This window comes from Amblyomma mixtum, chromosome 10 (assembly GCF_055824585.1).
Source record: "Amblyomma mixtum isolate Tamu chromosome 10, ASM5582458v1, whole genome shotgun sequence".
NCBI lineage: Eukaryota > Metazoa > Arthropoda > Arachnida > Ixodida > Ixodidae > Amblyomma > Amblyomma mixtum.
The window spans coordinates 104,463,207-104,469,628 of NC_143021.1; positions in this window are offsets into that span (position 1 = coordinate 104,463,207).

A 6,422-nucleotide genomic window follows, 5' to 3' on the forward strand; every position below is an offset into this window, starting at 1 on the left:
GTTTTGGAGTTTTGGAGTTTCCGAGTTTTGGAGATTTGGAGTTTTGGAGTTTCGGAGTTTTGGAAGTTCGGAGTTTTGGAGTTTCGGAGTTTTGGAGTTTTGGAGATTCGGAGTTTTGGAGTTTCGGAGTTTTGGAGTTTCGGAGTTTCGGAGTTTTGGAGTTTCGGAGTTTTGGAGTTTTGGAGTTTCGGAGTTTCGGAGTTTCGGAGTTTCGGAGTTTCGGAGTTTTGGAGTTTCGGAGTTTCGGAGTTTCGGAGTTTTGGAGTTTCGGAGTTTTGGAGTTTTGGAGTTTTGGAGTTTTGGAGTTTTGGAGTTTCGGAGTTTCGGAGTTTCGGAGTTTCGGAGTTTTGGAGTTTCGGAGTTTCGGAGTTTCGGAGTTTCGGAGTTTTGGAGTTTTGGAGTTTCGGAGTTTTGGAGTTTTGGAGTTTTGGAGTATTGGAGTTTTGGAGTTTTGGAGTTTCGGAGTTTTGGAGTTTTGGAGTTTCGGAGTTTCGGAGTTTCGGAGTTTTGGAGTTTTGGAGTTTCGGAGTTTTGGAGTTTTGGAGTTTTGGAGTTTCGGAGTTTCGGAGTTTTGGAGTTTTGGAGTTTTGGAGTTTCGGAGTTTTGGAGTTTTGGAGTTTTGGAGTATTGGAGTTTTGGAGTTTTGGAGTTTTGGAGTTTCGGAGTTTTGGAGTTTCGGAGTTTTGGAGTTTTGTAGTTTTGTAGTTTTGGAGTTTCCGAGTTTTGGAGTTTCGGAGTTTTGGAGTTTTGGAGTTTCGGAGTTTCGGAGTTTCGGAGTTTTGGAGTATTGGAGTTTTGGAGTTTTGGAGTTTTGGAGTTTCGGAGTTTTGGAGTATTGGAGTTTTGGAGTTTCGGAGTTTTGGAGTTTTGGAGTTTTGGAGTTTCGGAGTTTTTGAGTTTCGGAGTTTTGGAGTCTTGGAGTTTTGGAGTTTTGGAGTTTTGGAGTTTTGGAGTTTCGGAGTTTTGGAGTTTCGGAGTTTTGGAGTTTTGGAGTTTCGGAGTTTTGGAGTTTCGGAGTTTTGGAGTTTCGGAGTTTTGGAGTTTGGGAGTTTTGGAGTTTCGGAGTTTCGGAGTTTCGGAGTTTTGGAGTTTTGGAGTTTCGGAGTTTCGGAGTTTCGGAGTTTCGGAGTTTTGGAGTTTCGGAGTTTCGGAGTTTCGGAGTTTCGGAGTTTTGGAGTTTTGGAGTTTCGGAGTTTTGGAGTTTTGGAGTTTTGGAGTATTGGAGTTTTGGAGTTTTGGAGTTTCGGAGTTTTGGAGTTTTGGAGTTTCGGAGTTTCGGAGTTTCGGAGTTTTGGAGTTTCGGAGTTTTGGAGTTTTGGAGTTTTGGAGTTTCGGAGTTTTGGAGTTTTGGAGTTTTGGAGTTTCGGAGTTTCGGAGTTTTGGAGTTTTGGAGTTTTGGAGTTTCGGAGTTTTGGAGTTTTGGAGTATTGGAGTTTTGGAGTTTTGGAGTTTTGGAGTTTCGGAGTTTTGGAGTTTCGGAGTTTTGGAGTTTCAGAGTTTTGGAGTTTTGGAGTTTTGGAGTTTCGGAGTTTTGGAGTTTTGGAGTTTCGGAGTTTTGGAGTTTCGGAGTTTTGGAGTTTTGGAGTTTTGGAGTTTCGGAGTTTCGGAGTTTCGGAATTTTGGGAGTTTTGGAGTTTTGGAGTTTCGGAGTTTTGGAGTTTTGGAGTTTTGGAGTATTGGAGTTTTGGAGTTTTGGAGTTTCGGAGTTTTGGAGTTTTGGAGTTTCGGAGTTTCGGAGTTTCGGAGTTTTGGAGTTTTGGAGTTTTGGAGTTTCGGAGTTTTGGAGTTTTGGAGTTTTGGAGTTTCGGAGTTTCGGAGTTTTGGAGTTTCGGAGTTTCGGAGTTTCGGAGTTTCGGAGTTTTGGAGTTTTGGAGTTTCGGAGTTTTGGAGTTTTGGAGTTTTGGAGTATTGGAGTTTTGGAGTTTTGGAGTTTCGGAGTTTTGGAGTTTTGGAGTTTCGGAGTTTCGGAGTTTCGGAGTTTTGGAGTTTCGGAGTTTTGGAGTTTTGGAGTTTTGGAGTTTCGGAGTTTTGGAGTTTTGGAGTTTTGGAGTTTCGGAGTTTCGGAGTTTTGGAGTTTTGGAGTTTTGGAGTTTCGGAGTTTTGGAGTTTTGGAGTATTGGAGTTTTGGAGTTTTGGAGTTTTGGAGTTTCGGAGTTTTGGAGTTTCGGAGTTTTGGAGTTTCAGAGTTTTGGAGTTTTGGAGTTTCGGAGTTTTGGAGTTTTGGAGTTTCGGAGTTTTGGAGTTTCGGAGTTTTGGAGTTTTGGAGTTTTGGAGTTTCGGAGTTTCGGAGTTTCGGAGTTTCGGAGTTTTGGAGTTTCGGAGTTTTGGAGTTTTGGAGTTTTGGAGTTTCGGAGTTTCGGAGTTTCGGAGTTTCGGAGTTTTGGAGTTTCGGAGTTTCGGAGTTTCGGAGTTTTGGAGTTTCGGAGTTTTGGAGTTTTGGAGTTTTGGAGTTTTGGAGTTTTGGAGTTTTGGAGTTTCGGAGTTTTGGAGTTTTGGAGTTTTGGAGTTTCCGAGTTTTGGAGATTTGGAGTTTTGGAGTTTCGGAGTTTTGGAAGTTCGGAGTTTTGGAGTTTCGGAGTTTTGGAGTTTTGGAGATTCGGAGTTTTGGAGTTTCGGAGTTTTGGAGTTTCGGAGTTTCGGAGTTTTGGAGTTTCGGAGTTTTGGAGTTTTGGAGTTTCGGAGTTTCGGAGTTTCGGAGTTTCGGAGTTTTGGAGTTTTGGAGTTTTGGAGTTTTGGAGTTTTGGAGTTTTGGAGTTTTGGAGTTTTGGTGTTTCGGAGTTTCGGAGTTTTGGAGTTTTGGAGTTTAGGAGTTTCGGAGTTTTGGAGTTTCGGAGTTTTGGAGTTTTGGAGTTTTGGAGTTTTGGAGTTTTGGAGTTTCGGAGTTTTGGAGTTTTGGAGTTTTGGAGTTTTGGAGTTTCCGAGTTTCGGAGTTTCGGAGTTTTGGAGTTTCGGAGTTTTGGAGTATTGGAGTTTTGGAGTTTCGGAGTTTTGGAGTTTCGGAGTTTTGGAGTTTTGGAGTATTGGAGTTTTGGAGTTTTGGAGTTTCGGAGTTTCGGAGTTTTGGAGTTTCGGAGTTTCGGAGTTTTGGAGTTTCGGAGTTTTGGAGTTTTGGAGTTTTGGAGTTTCGGAGTTTTGGAGTTTCGGAGTTTTGGAGTTTCGGAGTTTCGGAGTTTCGGAGTTTCGGAGTTTTTTAGTTTCGGAGTTTCGGAGTTTCGGAGTTTTGGAGTTTTGGAGTTTTGGAGTTTCGGAGTTTTGGAGTTTTGGAATTTTGGAGTATTGGAGTTTTGGAGTTTTGGAGTTTCGGAGTTTTGGAGTTTTGGAGTTTCGGAGTTTCGGAGTTTCGGAGTTTTGGAGTTTCGGAGTTTTGGAGTTTTGGAGTTTCGGAGTTTCGGAGTTTTGGAGTTTTGGAGTTTTGGGGTTTCGGAGTTGGAGTTTTGGAGTTTTGGAGTATTGGAGTTTTGGAGTTTCGGAGTTTTGGAGTTTTGGAGTTTTGGAGTTTCGGAGTTTCGGAGTTTTGGAGTTTTGGAGTTTTGGGGTTTCGGAGTTGGAGTTTTGGAGTTTTGGAGTATTGGAGTTTTGGAGTTTTGGAGTTTTGGAGTTTCGGAGTTTTGGAGTTTCGGAGTTTCGGAGTTTTGGAGTTTTGGAGTTTCGGAGTTTCGGAGTTTTGGAGTTTTGCAGTTTTGGAGTTTTGGAGTTTTGGAGTTTCGGAGTTTCGGAGTTTCGGAGTTTTGGAGTTTCGGAGTTTTGGAGTTTTGGAGTATTGGAGTTTCGGAGTTTTGGAGTTTTGGAGTTTTGGAGTTTCGGAGTTTCGGAGTTTTGGAGTTTTGGAGTTTTGGAGTTTCGGAGTTTTGGAGTTTTGGAGTTTTGGAGTATTGGAGTTTTGGAGTTTTGGAGTTTTGGAGTTTCGGAGTTTTGGAGTTTCGGAGTTTCGGAGTTTCGGAGTTTCGGAGTTTTGGAGTTTCGGAGTTTTGGAATTTTGGAGTATTGGAGTTTTGGAGTTTCGGAGTTTTGGAGTTTTGGAGTTTCGGAGTTTCGGAGTTTCGGAGTTTTGGAGTTTCGGAGTTTTGGAGTTTTGGAGTTTCGGAGTTTCGGAGTTTTGGAGTTTTGGAGTTTTGGGGTTTCGGAGTTGGAGTTTTGGAGTTTTGGAGTATTGGAGTTTTGGAGTTTCGGAGTTTTGGAGTTTTGGAGTTTCGGAGTTTCGGAGTTTTGGAGTTTTGGAGTTTTGGGGTTTCGGAGTTGGAGTTTTGGAGTTTTGGAGTATTGGAGTTTTGGAGTTTTGGAGTTTTGGAGTTTCGGAGTTTTGGAGTTTCGGAGTTTCGGAGTTTTGGAGTTTCGGAGTTTCGGAGTTTTGGAGTTTTGCAGTTTTGGAGTTTTGGAGTTTTGGAGTTTCGGAGTTTCGGAGTTTCGGAGTTTTGGAGTTTTGGAGTTTTGGAGTTTTGGAGTTTTGGAGTTTCGGAGTTTTGGAGTTTTGGAGTTTTGGAGTTTCGGAGTTTCGGAGTTTTGGAGTTTTGGAGTTTTGGAGTTTCGGAGTTTTGGAGTTTTGGAGTTTTGGAGTATTGGAGTTTTGGAGTTTTGGAGTTTTGGAGTTTCGGAGTTTTGGAGTTTCGGAGTTTCGGAGTTTCGGAGTTTCGGAGTTTTGGAGTTTCGGAGTTTTGGAGTTTTGGAGTTTTGGAGTTTCGGAGTTTCGGAGTTTTGGAGTTTCGGAGTTTTGGAGTTTTGGAGTTTTGGAGTTTCGGAGTTTTGGAGTTTCGGAGTTTTGGAGTTTTGGAGTTTCGGAGTTTTGGAGTTTCGGAGTTTCGGAGTTTTGGAGTTTTGGAGTTTTGGAGTTTCGGAGTTTCGGAGTTTCGGAGATTTGGAGTTTCGGAGTTTTGGAGTTTTGGAGTTTCGGAGTTTTGGAGTTTTGGAGTTTTGCAGTTTCCGAGTTTCGGAGTTTCGGAGTTTTGGAGTTTCGGAGTTTTGGAGTTTTGGAGTTTTGGAGTTTCGGAGTTTTGGAGTTTCGGAGTTTTGGAGTTTTGGAGTTTCGGAGTTTTGGAGTTTCGGAGTTTTGGAGTTTCGGAGTTTTGGAGTTTGGGAGTTTTGGAGTTTCGGAGTTTCGGAGTTTCGGAGTTTTGGAGTTTTGGAGTTTCGGAGTTTCGGAGTTTCGGAGTTTCGGAGTTTTGGAGTTTCGGAGTTTCGGAGTTTCGGAGTTTCGGAGTTTTGGAGTTTTGGAGTTTCGGAGTTTTGGAGTTTTGGAGTTTTGGAGTATTGGAGTTTTGGAGTTTTGGAGTTTCGGAGTTTTGGAGTTTTGGAGTTTCGGAGTTTCGGAGTTTCGGAGTTTTGGAGTTTCGGAGTTTTGGAGTTTTGGAGTTTTGGAGTTTCGGAGTTTTGGAGTTTTGGAGTTTTGGAGTTTCGGAGTTTCGGAGTTTTGGAGTTTTGGAGTTTTGGAGTTTCGGAGTTTTGGAGTTTTGGAGTTTTGGAGTATTGGAGTTTTGGAGTTTTGGAGTTTTGGAGTTTCGGAGTTTTGGAGTTTCGGAGTTTCGGAGTTTTGGAGTTTCGGAGTTTTGGAGTTTTGGAGTTTTGGAGTTTCGGAGTTTTGGAGTTTCGGAGTTTTGGAGTTTTGGAGTTTTGGAGTTTCGGAGTTTTGGAGTTTTGGAGTTTCGGAGTTTTGGAGTTTCGGAGTTTTGGAGTTTTGGAGTTTTGGAGTTTCGGAGTTTCGGAGTTTCGGAGTTTCGGAGTTTTGGAGTTTCGGAGTTTTGGAGTTTTGGAGTTTTGGAGTTTCGGAGTTTCGGAGTTTCGGAGTTTCGGAGTTTTGGAGTTTCGGAGTTTCGGAGTTTCGGAGTTTTGGAGTTTCGGAGTTTTGGAGTTTTGGAGTTTTGGAGTTTTGGAGTTTTGGAGTTTTGGAGTTTTGGAGTTTCGGAGTTTTGGAGTTTTGGAGTTTTGGAGTTTCCGAGTTTTGGAGATTTGGAGTTTTGGAGTTTCGGAGTTTTGGAAGTTCGGAGTTTTGGAGTTTCGGAGTTTTGGAGTTTTGGAGATTCGGAGTTTTGGAGTTTCGGAGTTTTGGAGTTTCGGAGTTTCGGAGTTTTGGAGTTTCGGAGTTTTGGAGTTTTGGAGTTTCGGAGTTTCGGAGTTTCGGAGTTTCGGAGTTTCGGAGTTTTGGAGTTTTGGAGTTTTGGAGTTTTGGAGTTTTGGAGTTTTGGAGTTTTGGAGTTTTGGTGTTTCGGAGTTTCGGAGTTTTGGAGTTTTGGAGTTTAGACGTTTCGGAGTTTTGGAGTTTCGGAGTTTTGGAGTTTTGGAGTTTTGGAGTTTTGGAGTTTTGGAGTTTCGGAGTTTTGGAGTTTTGGAGTTTTGGAGTTTTGGAGTTTCCGAGTTTCGGAGTTTCGGAGTTTTGGAGTTTCGGAGTTTTGGAGTATTGGAGTTTTGGAGTTTCGGAGTTTTGGAGTTTC